Source organism: Leptidea sinapis, chromosome 21 (genome assembly GCF_905404315.1).
Source record: "Leptidea sinapis chromosome 21, ilLepSina1.1, whole genome shotgun sequence".
Classification (NCBI taxonomy): domain Eukaryota; kingdom Metazoa; phylum Arthropoda; class Insecta; order Lepidoptera; family Pieridae; genus Leptidea; species Leptidea sinapis.
In genome coordinates this window covers 10,622,445-10,644,850 of record NC_066285.1, presented here as the reverse complement: position 1 = coordinate 10,644,850, position 22,406 = coordinate 10,622,445, and the positions used below count along the sequence as shown (strand labels likewise).

Sequence of the window (22,406 nt, the reverse complement as noted above, 5' to 3'; positions counted from 1 at the left end):
TTTATTTACGTTTTAAACCTTCCTTGGACTTCCACAAATAATTCAAGATCAAAATTAGCCAAATCGGTCCAGTCGTTCTCGAGTTTTAGCGAGACTAACGAACAGCAATTCATTTTTATATATATAGATATAATATATCGTCATATATATAACCGACCGGCTAACCGCTGCAGTCAACCGCATAGCACTATCGCCGGCTTGAGTGCTTGTTTGTTGTTTTATATAGGAGACTGTACCAATTCATCACGGGGGCTGCAACGTCAAGTTATCCTAATGATTTACGTATCATCATCAACAGCTGGAATTGTTTCCCACTGGTAATTGTTTCCAAAATAAAAATAAATAAATATATTTCAGGCTCCCATTGATAGACCTGAAGACATTATAATCTATACTAATATTATAAAGCTGCAGTGTTTGTTTGTTTGTTTGAACGCGCTAATCTCTGGCACTACTGGTCCGATTTGAATGATTCTTTCAGTGTTGGGTAGTCCATTTATCGAGGAAGGCTATAGGCTATGTTTTTTTTCAAAATTAGGGATCCGTAATAAAATTGCTATTTTGTAACACAAGGTGTAAAATCGAAAACCTATTTTTGCGTGCGCTGCAAAAACTATTGACAATAGAACAAAATGATGTACAGGCTATAATATAGGCAATATTTTATTACTTATACCTAAAACTATCGCGTGAATTATACTTTATATGGCAAAACAACGTTTGCAGGGTCAGCTAGTCTGAAAATATATGTCAAACTGGACGTAGTCGAGTAGTACTCCAGTAAAAACTTTAAAAGTAATCATACAAGCATACTATTACTTTTTAGCTCAAAACTTCTGTACTTATCCAAGAAACAGGCAAACTTCCCCGTATCGATTTTTCAGTCATCGCTATTTTCCCATAAAATGTACAATAAAGACCTGTACAAACCAACCGGGACGTGTTTGCGTGTTCGGCAGCGATCAGGCGTGTACAAATATCTTTAAGGTGCATGTTCAATTGTACATACATATATTATTTATAGTTTTAGTTTAAACACTGATCTTACAGTAGCAAGCCGAGAAAGTTTCAGTGATATTTTTGATTTTATGCTAAAAGGCGCGTTAAAAGCTTTTATGGATGTTCATAGACACATAAGTGAATTTACTAGAAATGTTGACACCAGGAACAGACATAAGCTTATAATGCCTACTGCTCGGCTAAGTCGAGTTAGCAAGTCTTTCGTGGGGCGATGTATATGCTTTTACAACAGGATCCCAGAAAATGTTCAAAACAAAAGTATTACGTTATTCAAAAGAATTGTTAAAAAACGTTTGTGTGGTAAAGGTTACTATAACATAAATGACTTTCTTAATGATACCACAAATTGGGAATGGAGCGACCACCATCAGGCTATTAAACAATTACTTTAATTGTACAATGTTACTTTGTAAACATGTTTTTTGATGAAAAAAAAAAGCCCGCTGAGTTTGATGCGCCCGTTCTTCTCAGGCGTGAGGCATTCATTTTGGAATGGGTGATAGTTTTTTTTTTGACTTTTAATAAGTGATGTCACATCCTATGTTGAATAAAAATATTTGAATTTAAATTTCATTTTCAAAAAAAAGTGTCCTGATTCACACGTTGCATAGATTAGAATAGACAGAAAGATTGTCAAGCCGACATTACCAAACGAATGTTACATTGCCGAGCGTGGCAGTTCATTCTCATTCTATACGTTAGTACAAATATAATTATTTTAACTTATTCAATTAATTGGCAAGCCCAACACGTCTTCTTCGTATTGCCATTTGAGGTTCCCTATGTCTAATTTTTTTTTCATAATATAATTAAAAGTGAAATTAGTTTCAACAATCATATCCTCAGTGTTTTATATTGTGGCATACATATTATCGCTTTGATCATTAACAACTTCAACATTTTTAATTCATTTCAAATGTTTTCAATGTTTGAACGATGCGGGACTCGAACCTGCGACCTCTCGCGTTCCAACTGAGCCAACCGTTCGAGTGACATATCGTTGATAAATCTTGTTTGTATTCTTCAACTCTCAGGTAGTGGCTTCATCTACAGGATCTTTTTTACAGTTGATAACCTGCTCAACCCCAATATTTGCATATGAAGAAATTGACTTGAGATATTGCTCTTTCAAATTCAAAAATATCAAAATTGTTTTCATTGTTTCTCTACGATATCATTGAAATAATTGCCACTAAGATTAAAACGCTTAAATGGATCAGTTGATACAAGCGGAACTAACCATGGAATGATACAAAAACAAAAACCCATGCGAATAATGACAAAATGTTATTTTAACCCATGTTACGTGTCCTACTGTAACCTATTTATAATTCCTACTTTCGTGTAACTATACTGCGGAGTGAGCACACTACGCCACGCAACTCCTTCAAATATTTGAACGAACAATTCGGTCACCTGTTTGTGTGCGGAAGTGTATTTACTGTCTCATTACTGTGTGTAATGGCCTCACAATACGCATGAATGCATGATTTTAATTTCAGATCACAGTACAGAAATTTAAGATGACAATTTTATCCAAGTTTATTGTCGACAGTGCTCTGGTCACCACAGTGGTAAATGCATTGCTTGTAAGAACAATTTTAAATCGTTCAAAATTATCCAAATGTTATTAATTATTGTCCAAATGTGATTCAGATTAACCAATTCGACACGTGTATGGCCTCTACACGAGGCATTCTCAGGAGACTTTAGCTCTAGCGTCGAATTCTTGCACGAAACTAAATCTTATCGGAATTAACACTCATATTTACATAATTCTGAATTTCAGCAAAATTCGCCAGACACGTAGGTAATAAATGTCCCTTGCGCACGCCGTGATTTATGGAACCTCGAAACCTGCATTGTGCACGATCTTCTAAACTGCATATGAAGTATGTTGCTAGAATGACACATGATTTGAACCGCTATGAAAGAATACTATCACCACAACCATAATATTTGTGTTCTCCTGGTGTCTATGTATTAATACGTCATGCTCATGACGTCAGAAATCAGAATATATTATTAGGGTATACTCGCGTCATACATATGACAATCTCTTCTACAACTATGATAGCCTGGTACCAAAATTCAGTATAATGCTTCCTACCTCATTTTCTCCCACGTTAAATCTTATGAATATGTGTCTGTGTCTTTTTACTGTTGCGCTTTTTCATTTCATCGACTTTCAAAACGATGCTGAAGAAGTTTCACTTCCAACACTGTTTTTAGTAATCCTATCCTTAATAAGAAATAATAAGAACATTCCATTGAGACGTCTATACAACCTCATAAATGTATACAAAATATTCAAAGAGTGTCGGTTTTTCATTCGTAACATAATAATCTCTCAGGGTTAGCAAGTACAGTTTGCAAAATTCTGTAAATGTTTTATGAACTGCAAATGCTCGCTCTGTTTGATAAACACAGTTTAGATGCTCAAAACAGTTTTTTTCAAGTTGTTCGTTTTCTTTTCAACATTCAATGGAAAATTTTCCTGATTTAAAAATGCCAACTGTATGTGGTTTGACTTATTTTTTATACATTGCTGTCAGAGAGAGTGAATCTAATTTATAAGCTTAGATTAAGGATTCGTCTCCGCTGCGCTCCAACTAGACGCAGGGGTAGTCGCAAACTGCGGCAACTAATACTGCGCCAAAGTGGGCGTACTCGAGCCAGCCAGGAAGTGTATTTACTGACTCATTAATCTGTATAATGGCCTCACAGTACGCATGTGTGCATGATTTTAATTTCAGATCACAGTTCAGAAATCAAAAATGTCAATTTTTCCAAGTTTACTGTCGACAGTGCTCTTGTCATCACATCTTATCATCACTTATCGCTTGTAAGAACAATGTTGAATCATTCAAGATTATTGTCGAAATATGATTCAGATTAACCAATTCGACACGTGTATCGCCTACACGAGGCATTCTCAGGAGATGTTAGCTCTGGCGCCGAATTCTGGCACGAGACTGAATCTTATCGGAATTAACACTCATATCACACATTCGTTCATAATTCACCATTATGTATGGAACCGCAAACAGCGATTACTTGATATCAGTGCAGTTACTAAAGCTAGAAAAAACTTATGAACCCGAAAAACGAAATTGCTCAAATTATCGCAAAAAACATATTTTTTTAATACAAAACACGTAATACGAAATATTTACTTTTGTTACCAAGTACAGCAATATTCATGATTGGAGGCACCTGTGCTAGGAGACTCCACTCTTCCATAGCATATTTATTTAACACTAGTAGTTGCCCGTTGCATTCGAAACTAAAGGTTTTATCTTAATAAAATGTTTAATATGATAAAAATCACTTCATAAACAGAGGCGTCTGCTATTTCAATTATCATCGAGTTGTCATACTGAAACATGCAGGGCAAGACTGTCAGCCATTAAGTTGGTACGCCAAGAAAGGGAAGAAATTAGTAGGATTATCTACTTATGAGAATCATAATTTTAAATACTAAGAAGTATGTATACAAAGAAATAAGATAAATGTGTGCTTCGGGTCTGTTAGTGATAGGTAAGGGTATGTGAGATGTGAAGAGGATAATTAGGTGTATGTGAGTCAGTGCGTGTTTGTGATCAAATTAGTGAATCGTTTGTTGTTTGTGTGCATATTATAATATGTTTGTGTTCATACCAAAAAGTTAATATGTTTCTTTTAAAAGTTTTTCAGTATTAATTGTATAAGTGAGTGAATTTGTCCAACTTACTAGCATCTTTTTACGTTCAGAAAGTTGTTTTGAATGGATAAAGATATCCTTATCTACCCTGTTTTAAGGCAGGGCTGTGAGCTTGTTGTACTGACGATTGGCAAATACGGGATAAAAAAAATTAATTTCAAATACTTACGTGATTTTAAGTAGGCTCCTTTGTCCACGTTCCAATACAATAATTGTTTGATGAAAATCTGTAAACACGGCAGAAATAGGCGCCGTTGTGGTATCCATAATCTAGCCGGCATCCTGTGCAAAGGAGCCTCTCACCGGTAAAAGTTTATTTATTATTAAGTCATTTATTATAATACAATTTATGCGTGGATATAACACTATCTTATACAATTATTTAAAGTAATTTCATACATTTTAAGAATAGTATTTCTTCAGAAAACTGTTTCGGATAAAGAAGATATTAATATGTCTGCCAAACTCCACGAATAAGTCATCCCACGAAAATATACCCGTAAACGAAAAATAGCCTACCGAACTACACGTGTACGCCTACATTTATTTTTTCAACAAAAATATTATTTGTCATTGAAGTTTGCCGACATCTAAAGGCGATGAAGGTTATCAAGTCACGCATTTTGTAACTTATCAGTTACAAAAAAAATAACAAATTGTTTAGATTTGAAAGAGCGACATCTCAGGTCAATTTCCTAATATGCAAATATTGGGGTTGAGCAGGTTCTAGTATCAACTGTAAAGTAGATCCTGTAGGTGAAGCCACAACCTGAGAATTGAACAAAGACTATATATATACATATCAAGATTTATGAACTTTTCGTCCTTGGAACGTTTGGTTCAGTGTAAGAGCGCTTGCGCGAAACGCGGTCGCGGGTTCGAGTCCCACATCGTTTTTGTATTGTGAGTATCAACTACAAACTTTTTGGAACTAGACTAAATTATTCAAAACTTTATGTAAATGTAATGGTAGTTGTTATAGACCCTATAAATAAATTTATAATAATTTATGTAGTTTCAATAAACTTCTAAGGTATTTTTTTTTTCTTAATATTAATATTTGTTCTGTGCGTCTGTCGTAACTGAACTCTTCCTAAACGGCTGAACAATTTTGATGATTTTTTGTGTGTTCCAGTGAAATTGAGATTGGTTTCAATTCCGTCCATCTTAATATATATAAATTACGTGACACGTTGTTTGTCCGCGATGGACTCTTAAACTAATGAACGGATTTAAATGGAGATTACTTCATGGAATGCAGTTGGTTCCAACTTGAGAGATAGGATAGTTTTTATTTCGATTTGGGACACATAAGTATTTTTATTTTCAATATTTGTATGGACATAATATCTATGGGATAATTTAGTGACGCTTTGACAGTTCCGCTGTGAAACAATTTCATTATAACAACAGGGAGTGTTTCGTAAAAAAATTTACGAAATAATTTTTGATGTTTTGAAATATTATTGACAAATTCCTATAAAACAGTATTTTTTAGTATCTATAGAACAACGTATGTCGGGTCAGCTAGTATAATATAATTATCCTGCTCATGTGTATGTTAATGAACTCCTCCTAACGGCTGGACCGATTTTTCAAATTTAAGACGTGTGTACAGGACAACGTCTGTCGGGTCCACTAGTAATCCAAATAATAATTTAATACAGTTTATAAAATTATACATATATGAACATTGTAATAGTGGTGTCGTAAAAAACAGTAAGTAAATCTTAGGACTTCGTGAATTCTTTTTTTATAACATTTTAGTTGTGATTTTGGCGTTAGGCATGTTTCCACTATACGCTTACCGTCTAGCTATCACGTTCTCATATTGCCGTCCCAACGTTGGTGTTTTAAAAAAATGTATAGCGTACGTACTGGGGTCTACAATAGCTCTACAAATATGAAGCGAACATTTTAAAGTTTTTGTAACCAACTGATAACTAGAGAAGTTCGTTATATCTTGCGGAACATACAAATTAATAAAAAAACCGACTTCAAAAACTGAAAAGTATAAAATAACTTAATTTTTTTTTTTTGTTTGTTTTTTCTCCTTTGATATTTTCTATCATTTTGGCAATCTGTGCCTAGTACAATAAGCCTATTTATTGTCTGTTTGGTGGTTCATTTTTGTTAGGTACTTCATTTTTATAGTCAGTTCCATCGAACTGATCTACATGTTTGCTGACTATCCGGTGGTGAATCTATCAGCAAGGTTAGGAATGCTGTGTATTTTTAGTCTGTTGTTTATGACACAACCAGTGCCCTCCAATTGGGAAGGCAAATTATTTATATGGCATGATAGTGGTACTTTAGGCTGTAGTTGGTGATTTCCGCTTTCACAGTGTTCAGTTTTAGATCAGCATGTTGCTAATGTACTGGGGAATGTTACACATTATTATTATTATTTATTTATACTATAATCATTTACAGAAAGAATCTTAAAAGCTAACATAGTCCCGCAAAACTGTTTGGGTAGTTTGTCTGCAGGATCAAGTCTCTTGTAATACATAAATGCTTATTAGAACATACCACAGTACATTACACTACCAGTGGGAGGCTCTTTTGCACAGGATGCCGGCTAGATTATGGGTACCACAACGGCGCCTATTTCTGCCTTGAAGCAGTAATTTGTAAGCATTACTGTGTTTCGGTTTGATGGGCGCCGTAGCTAGTTAAATTACGGGGCAAATGAGACTTAACATCTTATGTGTCAAGGTGTCGAGCGCAATTGTGGTGCCGCGAAGAATTTTTGGGTTTTTCAAGAATCCTGAGCGGCACTGCATTGTAATGGGCAGAGCGTATCAGTTACCATCAGCTGAACGTCCTGCTCGTCTCGTTCCTTATTTTCATAAAAAAAAAACATGTTACGTATTGTTTTTCTTTGAAATCGTTGCAGTATTTCTACATTGCTGTTCTTTGCTGTGCCTCATAGTTGAATCCCATAGGTCCATATTGGTTTAAGTATCGCTTTGTAAATGGACATTTTGCTAATGTTTGACAACTTAGACTTGCGTCTGATCATCCCGTACATATCTCTCACTCCAGCATCAAGTTGTTTTCATTTGGCCCATATGTGTTTTCGCCAGGACAGTCTGCGGTCTAGAAGCATTCCTAAGTACTTAACATCATCCGCTTGAGGAATGTTTTCGTTATACGAATGTATAAATCGTTGTATAAATAACTTAATAAAGATTTAATTTAATACACCTCTTATGCAAATCTTATAGCTTTAATATTAATAAAATACTATTATTTGTACTACCTATCGATAGGGTTTATTTCGAATAAGAATAAGAAGTAAAAATATTCATAAAATGAAAACAACTATGTTAAAATTTTATGGGACTAAATGGCAAACATTTCGCATCAAACTAAAGTAGAGACGTAAATCGGATCGTTAATCTCGGTGTTTTATTTTAAAAGGGACGAGACGAGCAGGACGTTCAGCTGATGCTAATTGATACGCGCTGCCCATTACAATGCAGTGCCGCTCAGTATTCTTGAAAAACCCAAAAATTCTGAGCAGCACTATATCTGCGCTCGTCACCATGAGACATAGGTTGTCAAGTCTCATTTGCCCAGTAATTTCATTAGCTACTGCTACCTGCCAGACCGAAACACAGTAATGCTTACACATTACTACTTCACGGCAGAAATAGGCGCCGCCTAAAGAAGAATTACGAAAACCGGATCATAAAAATAAATATCAATCGAATTAAGAATATCCTCCTTTTCGAAGTCGGTTAAAAAGTGCATTAGTTACAGCAACACAAATATATGACAACTTTCAAGTGAGCGGCCGCACTTAGAGACGCGATAACGCGAGACACTCCGCTACCCTAACGATGGAAACTCAACCGCCATTTCCGATACAAACTCAATAACCGAACACTGTTAAGAATCGGAGTCTTTAAATAACCTGAGAGGAAATAACATGTTATTTGCTGTACGGTTTCGACACGCGAGTTATCAAATAGATAATATGAAAATATTATCTTGTTTTGACTCAAATAATATTGATTTTAAATGTATTTTTGTTTGTATTTCTGCTGTATCTGTCACTTCATTTATTTTTGCTGTCATAATACACGTATCTCCTTTGCACAGGATTCCGGCTAGACTACGGGTTCAGGTATTTCTGTCGTGAAACAGTAATGCAGCGTTATTGTGTTTCGGTCTGAAGGGCGCCGTAGCTGGGCAAATGAGACTTAACATCTTATGTCTAAAGGTGACGATCGCAGTTGTAGTGTCGCTCAGAATTTTCGAGGTTTCTTAAGAATCCCAAGCGGCAATGCATTGTAAAGGGCAGGGCGTATCAATTACCATCACCTGAAGGTCCTGCTCATCTCGTACTTTATTTTCATAAAATATTCAATAATAATTGTCAATATCTATTTACATGTCTTTTCTCTTTCTTTCCTTTTTTTCTTCTTGGGTAATTCATTACCTAATGTTAAATTCAGTTATTATTACACGCGTTTTAGTCCTTTAAAGACTTAATTTAATTGCGTTATACTCCCTTTAATCAAAGAAGTCGATGTGTTGTGAAACCTCTTAGCAATACGCCTTTTAACATTGTATGAGATGTATTGTTCTGATTTTTTTTTATGAAAATAGAGGAAACGATACGAGCAGGACGTTCAGCTGATGGTAATTGATACGCCCTGTTCATTATATATACAGTGCCGCTCAAGATTATTGAAAAACCCAAAAATTATGAGCGCACTACAACTGCGCTCGTCACCTTGAGACAAAAGATGTCAAGTCTCATTTGCCCGGAAATTTCACTAGCAACTCAGACCGAAAAACAGTTATTGTTACACATTACTGCTTCACGGGAGAAAAAGGCGCCGTTGTGGTACCCATAATCTAGGCGACATCCGGTGCAAAGGAGTCTCCCACTGGTAGATTGATAAATATAATATTGCTCTGTATTGGCCATTAAACTGAAAAAAACCACATTGATGTTGTGTGTCTTCTACCGCATTTATCACGGAGAGTGCTCCGTAGAGCTGTTTAGCCTGATTCCTGCCGCCGAATTCCACCTTCGCACGACACGCCACAAGTTAGGATATAATCCCCACCATCTGGATGTGTAGCGATCCTCCACAATGCGCTTTCCAAGGAGCTTTCTTCCACGTCCTACAAAGCTGTGGAATGAGCTTCCTTATGCGGTGTTTCCGGGACCATACGACATGGGTACCTTCAAAAAAAGCGCGTACACCTTCCTTAAAGGCCGGCAACGCTCTTTTGATTCCTCTGGTGTTGCAAGAGAATGTGGGCGGCGGTGATTACTTAACACCAGGTGACCCGTACGCGCGTTTGACCTCTTATTCCATAAAAAAAAATCTATATAATATGTGCGCGAAAAATGGAAGAATAACTCAATATTGCGCCAACCGACGACGATGATTCTTTTTAATCTAAATGATATACTTCAAAAGCAATTTGGTGAGAGTTTAGTTAGGTTCTGATTATAGGATCTGTATCTAATCAAATTGTAATGCACTTTCATTCATTGCATTTCATGCATTGCATTGCAAAATTGAGTAGATCTACACATAATATTTAGTCAGATAAACAATGAGTTATTTTGTTTAAACAAAAATTAATAGCATAGTTATCATAATAAATAGTGATTCATATGATAATTAAGACTTTCGAGAGGCTTTTCTGAGAATGAGCGGGTGTTCCGACAAATTTAAATGATTGTGGAATTTGTATTTCGAATTATCGGAAAACCATTATGTTAATGACGACTTACAGAAAATTATTGGTTAAATGCCCTATCCGAAATATTCCGTGGAACATTTTTAAGGACATCCGTTTTAATTGGTTTTGTACGATACGTGGACTCATTCGTGCGGATGAAATGATTTGCATATTAATTTGAGTAATGTTGACAATAACGATACAAAACAATCACTTAATTGATAAATAGCTGGAAGTTCTCAGTGTTGTAAGGCCAGATTTGTTATTTTAGTTTTATTTTCGTTCTTTTCCATTTTGATTGTTATATTTAGTTAGATTATCTATTATTTATCACGGGGAGTGTTCCGAAGAGCTGTTTAACCTGATTCCTGCCGCCGAATTCCACCTTCGCACGACACGCCACAAGTTAGGATATCATCCTCACCATCTGGATGTGTGGCGGTCCTCCACAGTGCGGTTTTCAAGGAGCTTTCTTCCTCGTACTACAACCTTGTGGAATGAGCTTCCTTGTGCGGTGTTTCCGGGTCGATACGACATCGGTACCTTCAAAAAAAGCGCGTACAACTTCCTTAAAGGCCGGCAACGCTCTTGTGATTCCTCTGGTGTTGCAAGTTTCTGTTGTTTAATCAATTTTAACAATCATTATCATGAGTTATGTAATTTGAAACAAAATTGTAAGTAGAGGCATTTAGTAAGTATTGCATAATATATAGTTGAACTTGAATTGATTTGTTATTCGGTAGATTTCTCGTGGCAGGTATCGTCATGCTCGCTTAAATGCCTCTGCTTGTGGCGGCGACGTGGGGCGGGTCGTTCCCTTCCCTAAAATATGGTCGAGGGAGGCGATGGCTGGTCCATGCGTCATGCTCGTGAACGGGTGCTACTCGTGGGGGCTGGATGATCTTGTTACCGGGAGGTCTGCTTGATGTGTTTTTTTTTATTATTATTTCCTTTAAAAAAAAGTTATTATATATTTTATTTTATGAAGTGCTCACATAATGCCTCTATTTATTTACGGTATGTGTGGATTGATGCATCTACTATACTCAATAACTCGTCTGTTTATAAGTATTAATTTATTTATTTTTTCTTTTTTTGACTTACTCATGTAAGCCTTTCAGTTTTTGACTTTTGAGTATTTTTGTTGCGTCACTTTGCATATATTGTAATTGAAATGATTCTTAAAACAACAAAAATGTAAATCTTGACTTAAAAGAGTGGCAGTGAGTTTCTTGCTACTTCTTCTCATTAGCTCAACCCTTTACGAAGTAGCGGTAAATTCAATAAGAAACAATATTTATATATTTTTTTTGAAATTCATAAGTGTCATTTTTGTGACCTACATGAATAAAGTGTTTTTGAATTTGAATTTGAATTTTGAATTTGAAGAGAATGTGGGCGGCGGTGATCACTTAACACTAGGTGACCCGTACACTCGTTTGTCCTCCTTTTCCATAAAAAAAAAGATTAAACCTATTAAATTACTTAACTGTTCTTGCTAAATAAAACTTATAATTTTACTGCTCAAAATTATTTAGATACTTAATTTATTTTATTATTGTAGTATTCTGTTTTGCCTGTTGTAATAGATCCAAAAATATAAGAGAGGGTAGTTGATAAAAGCGATAAATAGCAACGCCTTACCGACATTAGCAGCATTGTTGTCTCGAGCCTCGTCGTGGTGACGTGTTTAGGCTAAGGTTATGCCAGTTTAAAATTCTCGGAGTATATATTTGTATAATTATGTCTGTGGGTGGCCACCTGGAAAAGGTGGGAACAGTGGCAGAGACCAAACCTGGTGATGCAATTTTCAAAGATCACCTATATGATAAGTCGAAGTGAGATAATTTAGTGTCGTCGACATAAACTACAGATTAGTACATACATATCTGTATATATAAAAATGAATTGCTGTTCGTTAGTCTCGCTAAAACTCGAGAACGGCTGGACCGATTTGTCTAATTTTGGTCTTGAAAATCCAGGGAAGGTTTAAAAGGTGAATAAATATGAAAGTGTTCGGAATTAAATAAAAACAACAAATTTGTTTTTCCTTTAATTTGTCCCCCGTCGTCCGATATTTGTTTTGTATGGACATATTTTCTATGAATTTATTGACGCACGGTTTGACAGTTCTTCTGTGAAACAATTTCATTACAACAACAGGGAGCATATTTTACGAAATAATTCTTGATGTTATGCAATATTATTGACAAATTAATAAAAAACATTATTTTATTTATTATATACAGAACAACGTCTGTCGGGTCAACTAGTTATTAATATAATCACTTCTGTATCTGTCAGCACTCCACATGCCCTATTGTCAATATCTCATGAGCTTATAGTCCTCGAGACCGATAACAAGATGCAATAAATACATTTAAAAAAAAACACAAAACTTCTGTATCCCTGAGAAAGGTTTAAGGACCCTAATTTGTCATTGTATTAAACATGTGTAGTTTCATCCACTTGCATTGACAATTTCTTACAGTCTCTTATTCTTGGTACTCTTGACTTAACGCCTTTTTCATATAAGTGGGGGCAAACGGGCTAGAGACTTGATGATGGATAGGAGCTAATGGGAAGTTTCTCAACACTTGTCTCAGCAACCGCCCATGGGCATCTATAAAATTAGGGGTCGAGAGATGCGTTGCCGACCGTAAGGGTGGGGAGTATGATCTGTGATTAACCTTCCGGTATCGGCTAGTGCCCCTGCGCCGTATGCATTAGATCGGCGTGATATTGGAGCGCGCGCAACGGTCTGTCATTGCGTATTATTTTACGTGTATTAATAGATAGCTTATAAATTATAATTAGGATGATTTGAGTGAATGTATCAGAAAACTATTGAAACAAGCTATGCCATGCAGAATAAACCATAAGGGTCACAACTTAGTCAGGGCGTAGTGTGCCGTACGACACTTTCGATTTTGGTGTATCTGAAAAATTTAGTGCCCTAGGGCACTTGCCGATTTCAGAAGGTACGTGTCATGTCAGTTCGGGAAAACTAGAGCCCGTAATTGATTCCACAAAGTGGCTGAACCAGGCAAGAAGGGCCTCACAAAACTATTGTGGAATGCCAGATGTCAGAATGATGCGTCTGGAAGTTCACAATTTGACGTGATATCCTTAGCATGGACTACTTGGTTTGATCGAAGAACAATAGATTGTCTTTCCTTCCTTAAGTTCCTGAATCATCTAGCTGGGGCAAAGGGAATCCACAAATGCACCTCCATAGCAATCGGTCTAGAGCATCACTCTTAATTTCACTCCAGGTCTTTTCGACGTCTTTCGCTTCGTCAATGACAGTCCGCCGCCAGGTTTGCTTTGGACGGCCAGGTCAAGCCTCAAGGCTTGCCTTGGTATATGGTTCGGATCCTTGCAGAGTGTGTGGCCTATCCAGCTCAATTTGCGGCGTTTAATCTGTTGGTCGATTGGGACTTCATGACAGCGTTGCCAAAGATGATCGTTCCAAAATTGGGTCGTGAATACTGAGAATATTTCGAAGGCATCGGCTAACGAATACCTGAAGTTGATGAGAGATGGGCTTGGTCCACCATGTCTCACACCCCTACATCAATACGGTCGTCACGCTGGACTGGAATTGACTAGATTGAAGTCTCTCAACAATCCCCTCAAAATAACCAATGAACGAGTAGCTGAATATTTATTTACATAGTAAATATAGTTTAATGAGTCTTTATTTGCTTTGCCTTGTTTGTATAATATATTAGTGTCTGAGACGTATTGATTCGGGTAGCCGCCAGCTGATTCCACAAGATGGCTGCGAGACACTTGTTGCGCGCGGTTTTGAAATGTCAGACATCAAGGTAATGCTGATGATTTGTTTTTTTTGTTATGATGACATTAATAATAATAATGAGATTCCTTAATTGTCGAAATAACTTATCAGATTTAAAAAAAAATATTGCCTAATAAAGGCACTAAAGGCATAAAAAGCGTTTATTTTCTAAAAATTGAATCCTTTAGAATTCTTTTTGATGTCATTTCTAATATACTAGACACTACTACCGCTTCGGAAACAAATAGCGCACTGAGAGAGAAGAAGCGGCGCAAGAAACTCTCCCTGCATTTTTTTGCGCATTATAACTTGCGAATATACCTTGGCATCAAGCATGAAATATAATCGTTTGGTAGAGTCTACAGTCACATACACGAACTTGATATTCAACTTAAGGGTTCTGGGACTTCACAGGGAGTAAACGATCCATCAATCTCTCTTAGCGTGACTTACGAGCCTTATATAAAACTTAGAGACGCATACATACATACGTGATACAGTCAATTAATATTTAAATTTATATATTTTTATTCAAAATAGCATTTTAAATCTCTAATTAAACGTCTAAAACAACCACCGGAATTCGAAAATATATGACTCGGACCTGAGAAAATGGGCAAAATAAAAAGTGGGCCTCTTTTTTTATATAATTTTTTCTTTGAGAAGATAGCCTGAGTGCGGTCACTCCATTCCCGGTGTGGTATCATCAAGAAGTCTCTCGTTCCTACAAGAACTATTTTTATAAAAGAATAGGAAGTTAACAGTGGAAATTATTTTCACCTTATGTGAATGTAGCGAAATTGCCAAGCCACACATATTGATTAAGGTGTAGAGTTCATGAAGTTAAGCTTTGTAGAGTTGGGGTAACTTTTTGACAGTGCGAGTCATATGGTTTTGTCTTGGCAACATTTTACAAGAAAATATTTTGGAGAATAACATTATCAAGTACATATTAAGACGCAACAGGATACTATAGGACATAATGTGTACATGGCGCAAACTTCTGCAGCAAAACAATGGTATTAATATCGGTATTAATATAATATAATTATGATTAAAAATAATTTTCTACACATACGTTCAAATTCGCCTCATTTAGTTAGTAAATGTTAATCAATTTAAATATTTAGGCCATTTTGTTACCAGCACTCTGAGTGATGATGATGATATAGAGAGAGAGAGAAGAAATTTGTCAGTTAGGGCGAACATGATAATTAGAAGATTTCAGAAGTGCAGTAGGAATGTCAAAAAGCTACTGTTCACCACCTACTGTCAGTCCTTTTATACAAGTAACTTGTGGGTGAAGCATACACGTAAAACTATGAACATTTTTAGAGTTCAATATAATAATGCTTTTAGGATGTTCTTGGGATTACCACGTTTTTGTAGTGCATCTCATATGTTTGCCTTATACAGAGTAGATGATTTTTATGCAATTCTGAGGAAAAATTTTTTTTCAATTAGGGATAGAATTAATAAAAATGAAAATAGTATATTAAGAGTCTTAAATAATGTACATAATTTTATGAATAGAAACTGGAATATTATTCTTAAATCTAAAAATAAGTCCTTGTAATATTACTAATCCTAGAATAAGTTAATACTAACAATATATGGGCAATGCTGCCTGAAATAAATAAATTTATTATTATTATTATTATATTATATTTCACAAGACAATCAATAGTATGGTTAGATTCCGATAGATTACTCAGAAGAAACTTTTTATCTTGTTCTGTTTAAACTTATTCAAGTAAGTCAACATGTTCGAATATTGAACATTTAAAGAATGCTGGGAGAGTTTCTTGCGCCGCTTCTTCTCTCACTGAGCACCATTTGTTTCCGAAGCGGTAGTAGTATATAGTGTTATTTCTAAATAACATCAGAATGAATTGTAATGGAATCAATTTGGAGAAAATAAGTGCCTTTTATGCATTTTTATTTCTGTTACATCACTTTGAATACCTACATTATTAAAAAAAAAGAAAGACTTAAGTTGTTGCTATGTGGATTTAAAGAGTGGCATTTATTTTCTTGCCACTTCTCATTTAAACTCAATGGAAGTGATAGAATATGATAAAATTATTTACTTTGACGTCGTGTCGTTTTTTACCTGAATTTTTTTTTTTTTTAACCTTTTTCTTTAGATATGTCCGTAGTAAGTTACTATTCCATGCTCAATTTTAATTTAAAATAGGTTTCCATGCGTTCGCTTATCGTATGGTGTTTTGCAGTCTTACGGCCGCTCCCAATATTCAGTAATATCTCTTACTTGAGAAAAAAAAATCGTAACTATCGTTGACTTTTCGGTCCCAATATACTTATCGACGGTAACTCACCTTATCCGTACACGCTGTCTGACAGTGGGACGACGTATAGCTTACCAGCGATAGAAGTTTGTATGGAAATTTCAATTCACGCGTCCCAACATAATGACTTATCGGGTATATTGGGACGGCTTCAGATTATTGACAGCAGAAGGTAGTAATTTATCTCTATCTGTAGATAGTATATTGGGAACGGCCGTTAGTAATTGCTGGATTTTATCGTGTAATGTTAGTCTTTATAATGGTGACGTCTTAATTGCAATTTCCATTCAAACTTCCATCGCTGGTAAGCTATACGTCGTCCTATTGACAGACAGCGTGTACGGATAAGGTAAGTTCCCGTCGATAACTTTATTGGGACACAAAAGTCAATGATAGTTACGATATCTATCTAAAGTAAGAGATAGACTATAGGGAACGGCCGTTAGAGAAATACGTAGCATGCTTATTGCTAAATATTAGGTATAATAACGTACTCTTGTGAAACACAATTCAATGTATTGAAGCTCCAAAAATCGACGCATCGACTATATATACTTTTAGTTTATTTTTTATGACTTTTATGAAATATTTCATATTTGAAAAGCATTTTAACTTTGAACCTTAAATAAATTATACGTCTAGATAGAGTCTATTGCTATTAGACAACCGATAAAAACGTCCCAGGAATATTACTTTTGTGTGCGTGACAAGCTACGTCTTACACTCGCGATTTGTATGACACTTTGTGTTAGTGTGCGTGCATTGCTCAAAGGTTAAATCTGAACTCAATTTTTGTTATGTATATTACAGCCAATGTAAAAGAATCTATTTGATTAAAAAGAGCAGCCGTTGAATTTCTTTTACGTTCTTCTCACGAGCTCTACTTTTTCCGAATATACGGTAAATTCAGTGATTTAAATTAAATATTTATTGTGACGATTCAAAAGTGCCTTAGGTTTCCTATTTGAATAAAATTTATTTACTTTAACTTTGATTTTGATAGTGAGACGACGTGAAGATATATATATATAAAGACGCGCAACGCAATCAATACCATGGCCTTTACAGTAAACAGTGGTTCAATCAAATAGTATATGGAATATACCGTAAAATCCTAAAAAACAAAGTTTATTAACAATTTTTAACAATTCTAGCAAGACTATAAATGAATTCGTTATCTTTAATTACACTTTCGACAAATAGCATAAACTGTAGCATAAATTTAACCTATAGTCTTCGAGGCGCCCTGTTAAATTGTAAAAACAATTATTTTTAGAGCAGCTTGCAGTCAGGCCTGCGCGAGATCTCAGTTTATCGTTGATTTAGCATCATAAAGCACAGTTGACGTCATTGTTCTGTTTCCGTGTCCATCTGAATATATATATAGCTTCTGTCGGCTATTACAAATAGCTTTAAGAAACACTACGTTTTCAGAACCGGCTTTATGGGCATAGAACTTGAAGCAATTGAGAAGTCAAATATTTATGATCCAAATGATTTGAGTTTTCTTTAGTGTTAATTCCGCCAATATTTGTCTTTAAGCAATTCGACACGTGTTTCGCCTCTACACGAGGCATCCTCAGGACGTGTTGTATCGACAAAATCTGGCACGAGACTTTTAGAGAGAATTAATTGAGTCTCGTGCCAGATTTTGATCAGACGAGACTCAATTAATTCTCTCTAAAAATTCTCTCTAAAAGTCTCGTGCCAGATTTTGTCGATACAACACGTCCTGAGGATGCCTCGTGTAGAGGCGAAACACGTGTCGAATTGCTTAAAGACAAATATTGTCGGAATTAACACTAAAGAAAACTCAAATCATTTGGATAATTATGGATTTCCGCAAAGTGACGCCTAATTCAATAAAATATTTATGATTGCGATCTTAGATTAAGGATTGGTCTCTGTTGTGCTCCAACTAGATACCGCACTACCTAAAAACAGTCTTTTTTATTACGGCAAGTATTAGATGCTTGTGTGCGGTATCTCGACACTCAATGGCATATTTCAAATTTTGTAACATGCGCTTCGTCTTATTTTACATTGCATTTAGTAATATAAAAAATACTTAGTGATGATATGTGATCTCAGTGTCTTTCTTATTTGCTGTAGTATTATTATTTTTTTAAGTTTTACTATGCAACCCGGCATTTTAGCTTCAATTATTAACAATTATTAGCAATGTTTAACAGAATATGTGGCACGTCAACGTCACTCGTTGTTCGAGAGTAGCTCGAGTACGTACTTGGCCGTAGTATTAGTTGCAGCATTTTACAACACACACCTGCGGTACCTAGTAGGAGCGTAGCGGAGATCAATCCCTAATCTAAGGACGTGATTATTTATTTATTTATTGGAAAACAAACAGCTTAATTTATATACACATTGTAACACATAATTTATATTACACAAGCCAATAAAGTTTCCACTTAAATATAAACAGAGTAGGAGTGAAAATAATACAAGAAAAAACGATTTGATATACAATTAAACATAAGGCGAAAAAAGTACACAAAAATACAAATGAAACAAAATTTATATGTTGGACATAATTTAAGGATGTTTAAGATATTCTTTAATTTTTTTAGTAAAAGATCGATAGCTGCTATGAAAAATGTCTAAACTGGATTATAAGTGTTGCATGCTCTTATAATAAAACAATTGCTAGTATAATTATTTCCACGAACAGTGATAAAGAATGTATCTATGTGATTATACAATATAATCTATATACACGACTCGAAAACTTCAGGTTATTTTTGGAGAGTGAATTTTTACTTAGAAAAGAAGTGCGGAATTCTAAAACGGATAACATTAGGAAAAATGGTCATGGCAAAGTCCATGGGCAGTTGCCTCACCTCGCCCCATCCCGTGAGCCTCTTGTCTGTTTGCCCCCAAGTGAAAACTTGAATATTAAATTTCGAATGGTTAGGGAATAATTTCGATCAAATTGCTTTATTTATAAGTATAAAAGTACTAGCCGTTATGTGGTTAAATACAATATTTATTTATTGCGCTATCGTACACAAAAATTACAATTTATATTAGATCAAAAATAGAAACACTCAAGAACTATTACAATAATTTTACATTAAAAAGTTTAAAGATAATGGTTGCAATTTAAAATTAACATCAATCTGCCTTATTGACGGTAGATGAAATTTTTTATAATATATAAAATACATTCACAAAAATCTTAATGAAAATTGAAAGATGGAATAATTTTATCAAATTAAGGTATGGTTATCGGTCCTCGATAAATCTACGAAATGTGAACGAATTCTGGCCGTTTAAAGTGGGTTAAAATCGCGCCTAACTGCGTCGCTTCATGTAAACTGTATATTTATAAATACATAAAATAAAGTATTGGGATTATCGAAAACAAATTCAAATTTCATCATTTTCCATACCAATCAATGAGTATTTTTAATCACTGTACAATCTAGACTACGAGCGATTGAGATGGATATAGATTATCAGAAGTATCAGGATAAATGTAGGGTTTACTATTTTTCTCCAAGTTTAAAAATTATTTAATAATTTAATGTAAACCATTGTATTACAAATTCTGCAGCCTTACAAACCTCATATACGTCGCTTGTGGCATATATTATTCCGCCTCCATCTCGTGAGCTTACTAATTTGTGGTACTCAAACTTACTATTCACAGTCGATGCAACCCATGCATTTTAAATGGTGACATAGAGATCTCACCAGAGAAAAAGCTATATATCCAACTTTATGCTATATATGTTCATAAGCTTGGTTATGATATAGTAAAAATTATGCGAAGTTTATGATCCCAAATTCGTTCACTGCACCCTCGAGAACATCGGATACGATATCCATATTGTTGAAATCATAATTTTGCACGGCGGCCATCTTGGAGTTCAAAAATGATTCACAAATTCGTTCTCTGCACCCTCGAGAAACTCGCATACGATATCCATATTGTTGAAATCATAATTTGACGCGGCGGCAAAAATTAAAGTTTTATAAATAATTGCTGGCAACGGCGCCTCTATCGTCTCGCATTTTCGTTTCATCGAGTTTTAAATCACAATGATTCTAAAGAAGTTTCACTAAGCTTTATAATATCTCATATTCAACAACCCACAAAATATTGAGCGCGTGTAAAGAAGTTTTTTCTTCAAAATCCTTCAAAAAACAACAAATATTAAGATTTATAATTATATTCAGTGCTGTGTACACTGCGGAATCTTCATTCCGTACTAGGTTAAGCTTTACGGACGTGTACAATTGTATTTGATGTATTTGCACATCTAGGTTATCACTTTATCCCCACCAATCCCCCTTTAAATGTGTACGAGTTTCTGATTACACAACTCATGAATTACTAACCTGTTATTAAGTGACGTCTTTGTGTAGGCGGCTCTCTGATACAAACGGGGTGTAATGGGAAAATATTCCACAATCTTTTATTATGATCTCCTATTCTAATTTAATTCTAATTTTGCTGTTGTTTTACCACCGAATTCCACCTTCGCACGTCATGCCACAAATAAGGATATAATCCCCACAGTCTGGATGTGTGTCGATCCTCCACTGGAATGAACTTCCTTTCGCGGTGTTTCCGGTACAATACGATGGGCACCTTAAAAAAAGCGCGTACACCTTCCTTAAAGGTCGCCAACGCTCCTGTGATTCCTCTGGTGTTGCAAGAGAATGTTGGCGGCGGTGATCACTTAACACCAGGTGACCGGTACGCTGGTTTGACCTCGTTTTCCATAAAAAAAATATAAAATTATTTATTTTTTATAATGAGTGAATGTTATTTGAGGATATTGTTTCATACACAGTCTGTCATATTTTAAGGGCCGATTTTTCAATCCTCAGTTAAACAACTAGATAAAAGAAATTCGAAAAATAGCGCAATTTCGAATTTTTCAACAGGCAGATAGAAGTTATCGAACGAATTAAGACTATATCGGGTGATTATATTTATCGGCCCCTTTGGGAGCCGGTTAAGAGCTATCGGTGGGATAATTAGGACGTGTTTTTAAGTTTTTTAGGCTATATTTGTAGATAAGTCATTCTCTAGTTATAAGTGTATTATCTATGCTCATGTCAAAAGATCTAATGATCTAATAACTATCATCTTTTGACGACTACACACGTAATTTATGTTATTACTATCTAAAATAGTAGAAATTATAATATAATGGATATTTTTGAGAAAATTGACGACTTCGCGATTGAAGAAGAAATTCATTTCCTCAACTTTGTAAACCCTCCGGACAGAAAAACCAGTGTTGTGAGAGAGAAACCAGATCACAACATTATCTGGAATGATAATGAGTTCTGGAGGAGATTACGACTAAAAAAGATACCTACTGTTGCCTACTTAATCTCATTGATGGAGGGTAAAATTAAAGAGGAAACGCAAAGGTTTGTAGTTTTTTTTTTAATGATACCTCAATATCATAGAAGTAAGTACCACGAAACCAAATTTAAATTGAAATAAACTGAACAAATAAACGACTGAATTAGAGGTTTGTTGTTATTAATTGTTGTGATAAATGTCTAATGTCAAACAAGCATCCTTTCTCTGTCTTATGCGTTAAATAATATATATGTCCATCTCGCTTACACGTATGAAGTGTGAAGTTGCTTCGACAATACCACAGACAACTATTCTTTGGATACAAGGCGATTGAAAAATTCAAAACTTTTAATCGTTAGATAAACAGTAAGTTAATTTTATTCTCTCGATAGTTATCTGGTGATTTATCTGAGGATTGAAAAATCGGCCCTAAGTCTTATTAATAACATAAACCATAACATTATACACACATATATATTTAATTATTTATGTAAATAAAAATCAATGTTTGTC

The 22,406-nt window shown here is 35.1% G+C and overlaps 2 protein-coding genes across 3 annotated transcripts in view; both read right to left on the bottom strand.

The window, feature by feature from the left end:
* The window catches only part of LOC126970624 (dynamin-1-like protein), a 587,387-nt gene that overhangs the window by 67,863 nt on the left and 497,118 nt on the right, over positions 1–22,406 (bottom strand). The gene's annotated exons all lie outside the window — the stretch shown is intronic.
* LOC126970618 (eye-specific diacylglycerol kinase) overlaps positions 1–22,406 on the bottom strand; it is a 315,315-nt gene that overhangs the window by 248,465 nt on the left and 44,444 nt on the right. The gene's annotated exons all lie outside the window — the stretch shown is intronic.